This window comes from Prinia subflava, chromosome 2 (genome assembly GCF_021018805.1).
Source record: "Prinia subflava isolate CZ2003 ecotype Zambia chromosome 2, Cam_Psub_1.2, whole genome shotgun sequence".
In the NCBI taxonomy this organism is placed as follows: domain Eukaryota; kingdom Metazoa; phylum Chordata; class Aves; order Passeriformes; family Cisticolidae; genus Prinia; species Prinia subflava.
This window is the reverse complement of record NC_086248.1, coordinates 15,814,476-15,826,741: the sequence shown is the minus strand read 5'-3', so window position 1 is coordinate 15,826,741 and position 12,266 is coordinate 15,814,476. Positions and strand designations below refer to the sequence as shown.

The following is a 12,266-nucleotide window of genomic DNA, read 5'->3' as shown; positions in this document are numbered from 1 at the left end:
GCACCTTACAACTCCTAAAGTCTGCTTCTGTGCCCAGTAATCCCCTGAATCTGCATTTTACACAAACTCTGAGCCAGTGCTGACCATGCCCAGACTAACGCCTCCTGGAATAGCCTTCCCTACCGCTGAAAACCTTGCCAGAGTAAATAATGTACCAGTTTGCTGATGCAGCCTATTCCAGAACTCCTCCTAGCTTTAACCTTTCCAAATAGTCCCTAAAAGTAAAATACAGTTAATCTATGCCTCTGACTCATCAGATTATTCATTCCAAATTTTATGTTTGTTGTTAATTACCCCCTTTTTCTTCCTGTTTGCAGATTGATCATAAATCAATCCATCAAAACATGTGAGAAACAAGTCCCAGCTTCATGGTCTTTGCTCGCAACTCATTGCTCTTGATAGAAGAGTGATCATTTCTACCACATGTTATTTCCTCCTTGTCCCTGACTACTTGGCTGAAATTCTTGAATCGAGGAGAATCCTAACAAGTATCAAATAATGTATGAACCTTTGACATAGCATTGCAGAAAGAAAAAGCATTTCTACTAAAATTTGGGAACATTCCACATTCACCAGTTTTTCTAAAAATACCTCTTAGATATCCCAGTATTAGCAAATGAAAAAGAACTGGGGAATATAATGACAAAACAGTGAAGAAAGAAATGGAAAAAATCTTGCAACATTTGACTGTAAATGCTATCATTGAAGAGATCATATTATGCAGTTAGTTCTATCTAACCACCTCACCTAAAACTTGTGGCACTTAGAGATAATTCAAGAGTGGAAAGCAGAAAGGCAGAGGCCTGCCTCAAAGGGCCAGCAACATCCTTTTTTTCTCTCAGAGAAGTTCCTACTTTATGTGTGGTGTCCCACATGCCCATTGGACCACAAGCTCTAAGGAGGAGCACTAAGCCAGTTATTCCTGTTTTTGAAGGGGAAGTGAGGGGAGAGACAGGAGGAGGCAAAAATGGTGGTGACTGCTGGAGAAGCAGAATCTGAAGATCAAGATTTCCTGCCTGAGATTAGAAGAAAAATTACTGAAAAAAGAACTATGTCTCCTTGGATATTTTCCGACACTTCCCAAAATGTATCTAAACAGCACTGGTCTTATCAGATAGAGGCACTGAGAGATGGATGTGAGCCAGCTGACAACCATGGTGAGCAAAGGAGGGCAAGGGACAGCCAACATGAATGCTCAGGCTACTGCAGAGCAGGGGAAAGCATATGCAGCTATTTCCCAGGCTGCCCCTTAAGCATAGAGAAAGGAGAGGAACACCACAGAAACAAAGCAGGCCATGCTCGAACCCCTGGGTGATAAACATTTAAGGACAGGGTAGAAAAGAATTGCTTAGAGCCATTACAAACCCAGCAGTGTTGAGTTCAGCCTGGGCCAAGGCACTCCAGCCCAGCTTTGCCAAACTTGGCAGTGGCTCCATACAAACCTAAGCAGCCTCTTACCTTCCTATCTGATGGGCTCTTAACGCAGTTCCTCCATCTCCCACGTGTGAACAGTTGTAATATTATGTTCTTACTTGCTGTAGGATACCAGAGCTGTAATAGCAGGGGAAAGGCTGGAGACAAATCAGGATGAGAACCTGGGATTAAAGAAAAATTTATTAATTGTCATTAATAAAAAACCTACACAGAGTTACAAGTTTCTGTATTTATCATGTGAACTTCCCTTGAAAACAAACAACCCCTAGTTCCCTGAGGACTTTTCCAACAGTCACTGAAGATATCTAATGAGGCAATATTTAAGAGACCTAATTATAAGAAAAAATAAACCTTGATAACAATCTTATCCCACGTACAGCTCAAATATGACTCAGAGTTTATTTTAATAATCCTCTCAGGTTAACACAACACAGTCCAAGTTGCACTGTAGCAATGCAGCTACTGAGAGATCATGAAAGGGAGCTAGGAAATCACCCACAACTGGACGTCTGACCAAACAGAGGTGAAAGACCAGAGATGTGCTATGTAAGGCTGCAAATAGCAGCCTTGAGAAAGCAGGGCTTTGCATTGCAAACTCATATCATTATATCAATTTTGGCCACTTTGCTCTGATCACCTGTGTCAACAAGGCATTTCCTCTGTTCTGTACCTTGAGCCACATTGCTGCACCTGCCCTTGAGGGAGGAGTTATTGGATTAACCCAGCTTCCTCTTATCTGTGTTTACTCACCAAAATTACTCTGCAGAGAAAACTCCCTGAAATCAGTCCCGGAGCTGCAGTTTCACTCATATGCAAAAACTCAGATGTAGCATTAAGCATGCAGAGCTGAAAAAAAAAAAAAAGAAAAAAGAAAAGACAAAGAAAAAGAAAAATAGAAAAAAAAATTTTAAAATAGAAAAAAAGAGTTACCTCATTGTGAGTAACCACCACAAGCCAGGCTGGGTGAAGTCACTGGGGATTTTTCTTTCCAGCACGCCCACATCACTGGGACTCTTTCAGAGGGACAGACACCTGCAGTGCTGCTGGGCAAAGGCAAACATTTTTCCCCCACTTTCCCTGAACTGGGGGAGAAGAAAGTGGGAAACCACCAGAATAGACAAGGAAACAGGTTCAGATATGTTACTTTTACTGCTTGTGTTGGGCCAATAGGGAAAAAAAAAAAAAAAAAAAAAAAAAAAGGTAGAGTCATAAGGAATTCTGCTTGCTAACACTAGTGTTGGCTTTGCTCCAAGCCCATGACCCTTACAACATGTAGCTATAGGATTGCTGGGCAAGCTGCTGGAGTCACTGAAGCAAGAGAGAGAAATCCCCAGATTTCCTACTGTGTGTAATTCTGCATAGCATGAGCTAACCATAACCCCCCTGAGATAGCTCTTGGTTTTAGTCTCAAAATGGCCCCAAAAACACATGCACACACACACACACACACACACCAAAAAAAAAAAAAAAAAAAAAAAAAAAAAAAAAAAAAAAAAAAACAAACCACAAAGACAGTAACATTTTGTTAGTTAAAGCAGCCTTCCAATCCTGAACTGGGAATAAAATCTCAGAGCTGTATGCCTAGTTGCTGAGGTGGAGAGAGATACAGCTTCTAATGAGTCTTCCCACCAAACAATCGGCTTCTTCAAGGTGAGCAGAGATTTCAACCGAAGGATAAACAGGAAACTGTTAATGACAACCTTAAAAGGTTAGATAAGAAAACAGGTTCCAAAGTACCTTATATTTATCTACTTGGCTTTCACCTGCAGATACTTGTCACCACTTACTGCCTCCTCTGCAGGCCATTAATGACCCACTGTATTTCTTACAGAAGATTTCACACTAAGTCATTTGTGTGAAAGAACTGTAAAGTCATATCTGTTTGGGAAAAATTGAAAATATTCTCCTTAAAGGCAAAGGAAACAGGATACTTCTCTCACCTGTAAATGGTAATTTGCCTCTGCTGAGACCTTTCTCTAATAATATAAGCCTGTACTTAATCAAAACCAGTGACTTGCATCTTAAACCCAGGAACTCCAAAGATACTCCTTTGGCACATCCCCTGAACCTTCAACATACTGTTTTCTAAGGAACTGCATTTTTTCACAGCATTCCAAAGCTCAGGAATGACACCACCATCAATGATACAACTCTCATCATGACATCAGGGCCAATTCAAAATTCAATGAAGACAAAACATACCGGTGTAACTGATGCAAGTTGGAGCTGGATCTTGCAGCTTTCTAAGCCCTTGTGCCACTTCTGCAGAAGACAAGCAAATCCTGGTCAAAACCAGCCTATACCCACAACTCTGCCACACTGCAGTTTCAAAGAAATATGCCACCATTTTGCAAAGGTGAGAAGGAGAGTAGGGTATCGCCACACTGAAATATTTTCTTAGCCTATCTTTCTAAGTACTTATAGCAGTGCTTCTGAAGTCTCCTTCTTCTGTCAAGTGGAAAATTTCTGAGATTCCAGAGGCCCACATGTGACTTGGCTAGAAAAATGCAAGGCCCAACCTTTTAGCACACAGGCCACCCACATGAACAGATCACTCACAGGACCTGGGATAAGAAGTCTGAGCTCTCAAATAAATCAAGAGTTTGACCTTGGATGGGTTTAGCAGAGCTTAGAATCAAATCTAGGGAGTCAAACACACATGAATATTGTGGCCCTTTGCTGCTACAGCTTCCCAATAGAAGACAATGATCAGTGTTGAGGAATAACTCAGTTAACAGGAATGTAGAGTGTTCACAGAGGTATATTGGAATACTAGACATTTCAAGACATAGAGAAGAAGAGATGGGAAAACACAATTTCTCCCCAGAGGAAGGAAAATTAGGGCAGAAATTAAAAAGAATAATTGACAGATAGCATTCTCAAATACAACCTGCTAAGTTGAGAGGACCTGCATACCTACAACATAGAATGTATCTAAGGTATTGTGATGACTTGGTACCACATCATTTTCTGGTTGTTTGTGAGTTTACATAGCTGCAAGACAATAATTTTCCCCAATAAAATCATTCAGCAAGCAGATTTCTAGTGATTCACTCAACTTCTAAAATAAACACTATCACAGCTGATTATAAGCTCTTAGCCGTGCTGTAACTGCTGTCATGTTCAGATACACAGGAGTATAACACTTCCTTCAATAACAATACCAGAAAAATGACATTCATTTTCTAAGTCAAGCAAGGTCTTACTTTCAGCTTGAGGGCATTCAGCTGTCTGCCTGTAATATGGGAACTTTTCAATGTCATCTCTAGGCAAGCCCAATGTTCAGGGAAAGTTCTACAAATCAAAGCATAGACCATATGATTTTGATGACAACTCGCTCACCCAAAGAGAAAAGTGCAGGATGCATGCAATACCTTGCCTCTCCCCAGTCAAACCAATACCTTTATTTCCCCCTGCAATGGTTTATATACTGAAAAGAAAAATAACAATGGCTATTAACCATCTGCTTCTCACCCCATTACAGCTAAAATGTGGTCAACTGAATAATTTACTTCTTTTTCCTCTGCCTGGGAGATAAGACTGGTGGGAAGGAAAATTATATTCCCAGCTCCTAGCACAGGAACAAATAAGGGACCTTCAGCAAATGAGAGAGAGATGAGAGAGATAAGGAGGCCCCTATTTTCTGGTAGAGATGGAAGTGGGGATACTAAGCACAAGAAGGCAAACCTGAAACAAGCAGGAATGTTTGAAGAGGCAGTAGATGGGAGAGGAGCCTGGAGAGACCCCCCAGGGGAAAAACACAGTGCAGGAAATTCTCAGTGCCATATTCAGGGCTGCAGAATACACACCACATGGTGATTTTCAATATTATTACAGTTTTCTGAAACTAGTTAACAGGGTCCCCCTGACAGCCTGAGAAGTTTTTATGAGACAGATTTGGTGAAGTGGGTTGAAATAAATTCACGAGAGATGCTGGACTTCCTCTGAGTTGTGCAGAGCACTGGAGAGGCAGAAAGAGAGAGAGTAGGCAAAGGTACAAGCTGACTGTCACACCTGGGGACAGCCAAGAAGCACAGTGTTGGCCTGCACGTACACTGAGGACTGGTGCTTGCTGATAAAGAGGCAGCATTTTTACCTCAGGGTAGCCAACATGCATGTCGAGGTAAAATAACAGTGACAATGAGGCACAGCAAGTTTTACCATGAGGTGACTTGCCAAGATGAGTATTGCACCCTGCCTGGGGTTGACCTGAGGGAATTTACCTCATGGTAAAGCTAATGTGTGCTGCCTTCGCTGAGATTTCTTATTCAGGCAGTTGACATATACCTTTGTTACCCTGAGGAGAAACCACTCAGGCTTTTCTGACAGCGAAAATCTGATGATTCACATCTTGGTGCCCTGTTCAAGAAACTGAAACCATTTTGCATTTGCTCTGGGTGTCATTAGTAATTTTTCTTCACTTACTTTCACTTAAAAGCATATAATTTGACCAATACACAGATGTATATGCTCACCATACAGGCTTCTGCAAATTTTGCAAATAATTTTTTCATATACTGCAGACATACTTTACTTTTAATTTCTGCACAGGGCCATGTTTCACCATGTCGTTTTCTTGCAAACAGTTCAGAGGAAATTAATACAACACAAATTAAAATTTTAACCAAAATCACTATGGAGGAATAACCTATCTTCTTCTTTTAATTAAAATAAACCTTATTGTTCAGCATTTTAAAAAGGAATTAAAAGTCAACACACAGGTGAAAATCCTTTCATGCATATATAACTCATTATTCTGCTCATGTGCCAGTATCACAACACACCAAATAAATACATATTAAACTTTTCACAAGTATTAATTATTGAGAAGAGAGCTAAATTTTTGCATGAATATTATTAAAACATTATCAGAACCTTCCACACTAAACTCACTGAGGATCAGTTTCATACTCCTTGCATCCCTCATATATATGCTGGGCAATAACTGTGAGCAATTTATGGTAGGGATGGCCCTTCCTTATTTAAGAAATGGTCAATACTGTATATAATTTCAGTCCTACGTCACTCTAACAATGATCTGTGACAATCAGTAGCAATCTTAATAGTTTATAAATCCCTTCTAAAGGATGTTAGAGAATGGCCTTTTAATTAATCTTGGCCTCTTCATAGAAATATAGCGTAAGAAATGGATAGTTTTTAAGGTGTCTCCTTCAATCAGGCAAGATAGAACAGGCTGGTCAAGTTTTCTCTGATCCTCTTCCACACTCTCGTGCCCCAGTAAAATGACCTCTCCAACTCCACGGTACCATGAGCAGCCAGCAGATGGATACAACTGGTGGATGCTCTCCCATTACAAAACTCTACAAGGTTGTGCATCTGCACACAGCAGTCAGAAAGACGTGGTGTGCCTGCATTAAGTATTTTGTACTCCATGGCAGATAAGCTCTCAGCTGCTACCCGTGGCATTTCCCACCAGGATAACAGGAATACATCTGCAGGCACATCCTGGCCAAGATCCAGGTCCCACGTCTGCCCTGCGCCACCATTTTGGGTGTCTCTGCCCTTTGCACGGTCACATTGGGACTTCAGCAATGTGGGAGACCTATGCAGCTTCACCAGCCTCCAGGAAGCTGGGTCACATATCAGGCAGAAGTTAAGCATGCACACACGAACGTCTAGATTTGGGCTTAGATACTCCTCTCAACCCTCTCAAAAGACTAAAACTTTCCAGGCTTCCAGCTACATGAACACTGAATATCTTTGTAGAAATAGTTTTGTAGTCACAACTATTGCAGTGATAGCAAGTTCACAAGCATAAAAAACACCTTCTTATCCATCTCCTAGAGCACTGCAAAGGTCGGAAGAGTTTTTCCACCTGATTAATTGGTTTTCACTATAGGACAAATTTATGGATTACGTAGTTGCTCTGAGTTGGAATATGCAAAGATAGTATTAGCAACCAATGCATTATACAATGCAGTAAAAGATGACCTGGGGTTTCTTCTATTTCAGAGGTTTGGGTCATGCTTCCAACCTTTATTGTACTGATAGAAAGGTTAAAAAATTAGTATCCTAGTGAAAGCCAAGATCCTCAGAGCCATTACCTTCATTAGGGAGCTAGAAAAATGTCAAATATTACAAGAATCAAAACACAAAGCACAAGGAAAAACAACCAACAATCCAAAGGAATACCAAATCTGCCATGCCAAACCAGGCCAACCCTTCATGTCCATCCCACTCCTAGCAGGAGCATTTAATCACTGCCTCAGATTTCAAGAAAGACAACAACCCCATAATGCACCTGACAAATTACAAAATGCTGTATATGGATAAGGGAAAATCCTTCCTGATCCCTACAGAGGCTAGCCAATGTGCTCAAATATGAGATTTAATTAAGCCCGTATTATTACTTCAAATGTTACAACTGTTCATAACGTTTTTTCTAGGTCTTTTCAATCCAACATGGCATTCACATTTACAGCCTTCCGTGTCTCAGAAGTCCACCAGCTCAGCCTCACGCTGTGAGGAACCTTCTGTGGATGAATAAAGTTTACTGGCCCTTTTGCCTCATTTTCTTAATACAACACCATGCCAGGCAGAAATCTATAGCTTTTTTGATGATGTTGCCCACCTCAGGCAGTCACCTCCAAATCCACATGGATGTTGGCTGGGTGACAGAGTAGTGAGGTTGAGAGAAGGAAAGGAAATCATTGAAAAAGTGCATCAGGACTAGCAGCACAGTGCCTTCTCAAGCTTGCCTAGACACCCTGAGTTTGCCCTCATGTGAAAAATTAGGACTATATCTGTACCGGTGCAATTATTAATAAAAAACTATAATAAACTATATTATTGTTACTTCAGCTTCCCTTCTAGAACATCCTCCACTTTCTGCCTCTGCAATCCCACAAAACTTTACTTTTAACATGTTGAAAGCAGCAGATAAGAGAGAAACAAAACCTCAGGTCCAACTATAAGGAGAAAAGGAAGGAAGGAAGAGGGAAGGCAACAAGTTAATAATTGTTCAGAATCTGAAGTCTACAGTAAAGAAGGAAATAGTTTTGTGCTGTTAAACAAACACCTTACTAATGACAGAGTCTCCTGCCCATTTCCCACAATCCTCTGGATAATTTTTTTTTAAAAAGGATATGTAGGTTCAGCCTGTGCCTTCCAAAAGGTCGATTCTGAACAAAATTACTTAGAGGGGGAATGAGAAAGGAGAACTGACAGGGAAGTCAATTCGGAGAAGAAAATTCTTCACCCTCAAATTACACAGTACCTCATTTTGGAAACTGCAGAGTAATACTTCAGCAGTCCTGGAGCAGAGTGAGACCCTTGGCAATGCCAGCTGACAATCTGCCCCAACTCTGGCTGCAGCACTGCAGAGCCAGCGAGGCCAGGAGCCCCACAGCCACAGCTCACTGCTGGGGCCACTTCTGAACTGGAAACAGTTTTCTACAGGGGAAACAGGGATTTCCAATGGAAATTTTTGCTTTTGAAGGAATTAGGTGTCTTTCTGTAAACCTGTATAACTGCAAAGCAGCTTATCAATAAACCAGAGTTCAGCAGAAGTCCACCAGCACTGGAGCCCTTGCCCAATGTACAGGAGCTGACGGTGGTGGTGTCCCACTTGAAGGGATGGCTTTAGAAAAACAGCAACCTCCCAGTGCTTATGAGGATAACCAGCAAGGAGACAGAGGCATGTCCTTCACAGTGGTACACAGCGAGAGGGCAGTGAGCATAAGTGGGGTTCAGACTGGATTTGAGGAAAATATTTAATATATTATTTAATATAAAAAGCCTTTGAAATCAAGCAGGGGAACAGGATGTCCAAAGAGGTTATGCAATCTTCATTCCTGAGGGTTTTCAATACCTGACTGGACAAAGCCTAGAGCAACCTGGTCTGATCTTTTAGCTGACCCTATTTTGAGTAAAAGGTTTCACATGGGGCTAAGGTCCCTTCTAACCTGAATGATCTTAGGATCTTAAAATTCTCTGCTCCACTATACACAGATTTAAGAACTGAACTATTTGGAGCAGATGAACTCATTCAGATGCAAACCACACCACCCCCTTGCATCTCCTTTAAATTGTGTTAGAAATCATTCAGCTTATCATCATCATCAGTGCCCATCTATCTGCAGTTTGTGTGACTAGAGAGCTCATCAAGTAATTCTGTTATCTGACACTTGTTTATAAACCTTTCTACAGCATTTACAAATGCTGTGCAAACAGTGCACTAATGATAATGAATTAAGGCTCCTGCAACATCCAGACCACACCCTGCAGCACCGATTCCCTGCAAGGCTTGGAGAGGCTCTATCCCGTCCCTTTAGCTGTTTTAGTTCGGTGTCTTTATGGATTGCATTGCCCGTGATACTGAGGGGCCTGTTTGCCCTCCAGCACGGCATCATTAGGCTTTACTGTCATTACCTACCTAAAAGTTTTGAGGAGCAAAGCAGAGCAAATGTGGCAACTCCTTTTAGATAATAGTGCTTTTCTTCCTGTTAATGTCACACTGGTAAAATCTGTCAATATCAAACAAGCATATGTTATCTAATTAAAGACTTTGAGGGCTCTCAGCAGTCTTGAGATCAGCCTCTGAAATGTGAGGACGTTCAGCATGCAACAATAAATGCACTGGGTCCTAAGGTCATTAAAGTCCAACACAATGTATATGAAGTCACTGCAAAAATTCTAATAAAACTTTACAGGCTTTGGAACAAGCAAACAGGGCAGGAACAGCAGATTGCTGTGATTTTGGAGAGCTTTGTGATTTTCCCGTTTGGCAAAGCAAAATGTTAAGAATAGGAATCCAGGGAACAACAAAAGTATAGGCTTCAAACTTTTCACTGTCCTATAACACAGTAACGTCACACTCTTCAAAGTATTCATCTCTGCAACACCTCTGCAAGGTAAATACAGCACCCTTGTTTTCCAGATTCAGAAGTGAGGCACTGGAAAACTAAGTGGTATGTTGAAAATCAAACAATCTATAGAGAACTGAATCCAGGTCTTCCAAATCCCAGGCTATTATCTAGACCTGGTACACATGGTTAACATATATTTTCTTACAAAAATCAAAGTGTTTTCATCCTCAGAACAGGTCTGCAAAGATTTTCTAAAACACCTAATCTTCTCTCAATTTACCAAGATTTCAATTTTTCAAAATTTAGACAAACATTTGACTGAAATGTAACACAGTAAGTGTTCAAACTAGATTATTTTTGAACACTGAAGTGGGATTACCTTGGAAATTTTTAATTGCATGTGCTTTCCCTACCTTTTTATTTCTATTTCTGTACAGGAATAAACCATTGCTGGTTGAAAAGATGCAAAGACTGGGGTCGTGGTGTCTACAAACTACAAGATTAGACAAGTAAAATCTACCACAACACCTGCTGCTCTTCTAGATGCCCCACACACAGCACTTTTAGCAAGAATTACTGAGTCAAGAGATACCTAATTAGCACTTAGTCTGCATCTGACCTTCTGCATCTGACCCAGGTGCAGAAATGAATATGATAGCTGAAGTTTCAGTTTTCTAGCTTTCTGTTTTTAATAAAAAAACCTGTTCTTCTGTCAAGAAAGAGTTGAATGGAAGGGGTTTTTGAGCAATCCCATTGCCAAGTACTCTCAAGGCCCATTAATTTACCCAGTAAGGGCATTTAGTGTCTCTAAGTGCTCAATACTTTTGTACTTGACCCTCTGGGATCAACATAACACAATACTCAGAGGCAGAAAACTAGTTCCAGGTAGATCTAAAAGTCCTAAAAAGTGTTGATGCACATTCACTGGCAGATTTAACTGGGATGGATGAAGAATTCACCACTGCCAGCTGTAACCTCTGTCCCTCTTTTTGAAGCTACCATCCCAGGGAGGCTTTAGCAGAACAAGTATCCCCTCTCAAGTCCCCAGGGTTTACAGCCTGAAGTCAGCAGGATCTCACAGGACAGCAGGCCCTCAGTTCCCTGGCCAGGGTGCAGGCACACATCACATCCCACCAGCCCCTGGCAGGGCACAGGGTGGGGAGGGAAGGGAGCTGGAGCCGTTTCTCCTTCAGCTGCCTCTGACTGAACTCTCACCAAGCATGAGTCAACACCCAAAGCCGGTTAGCGGGCTGCCAGCATACAGCTCTGCTGGTTTATAAAAAGGAATGACCCTATAAAAATAGTTGGGGCTCAAGCCTTCAGCATGCACATCTGCGCTCTGAGACAGACTCTAAGGTCACTTTGAATCACGAAATTAAATACATGACTAGTGAAATCCAAGAAAAATGAGTGCCTTTCCCTTTGAGTCTGAACTTTTATCTGCTCATCTGAACATTTTGCAAAAAACAACAGAAAACCTATTACAAAGATTGCTGGTGCATGAAATGATTGAGAAATATTTGCAGTTTGAAAGCAGTTTCACTTCCTGCCTGATACCACAATGAAGCTTTTTAATAAAGTTAACATAGCTGTTGCTTTACATCTATGTCCTTATTTTGTCTGTTTTATATTTCTTGAATACTTATGTTAAAAAAAACCCCACATCTCCTGAAGCCAGAAGTTCCTGAGTTTTCATTGTAAGTTGCACTGCTGATAATGTACTAATGTTTCTAATAATAATACTTTATGCTTATACTGTAGAGCAGCTTTCATCCAAATACTTCAATGCATCCTACCAATTTTAGCTAAGCTACCTAAATATAAGCATACCATTTAACAGCTGGGCAGCCTGAAAGATTTTGTGACCCTCTTTCCACCAGCATAGAGGCTGAAGAAGTATGTTATAGAGTCCTGAGTTAAAATACTCCAGGAACCATTAAACTATACTGCCTGTGCAACACCTATTCACAGCAGTTAAGCTCCAGAGCTGAGAGAATACTAATT

At 41.0% G+C, this 12,266-nt stretch overlaps 1 long non-coding RNA gene across 1 annotated transcript in view; it reads right to left on the bottom strand.

Moving 5' to 3' along the window:
- Positions 1-12,266, bottom strand: part of LOC134565593 (uncharacterized) — a 329,001-nt gene that overhangs the window by 213,708 nt on the left and 103,027 nt on the right. The window contains exons 7-9 of the long non-coding RNA XR_010083946.1: positions 2,365-3,696; positions 1,812-2,280; positions 1,459-1,595 (exon numbers count right to left, since the gene is read on the bottom strand). This is a non-coding gene — a long non-coding RNA (uncharacterized LOC134565593). The remainder of the gene's footprint in view (positions 1-1,458; positions 1,596-1,811; positions 2,281-2,364; positions 3,697-12,266) is intronic.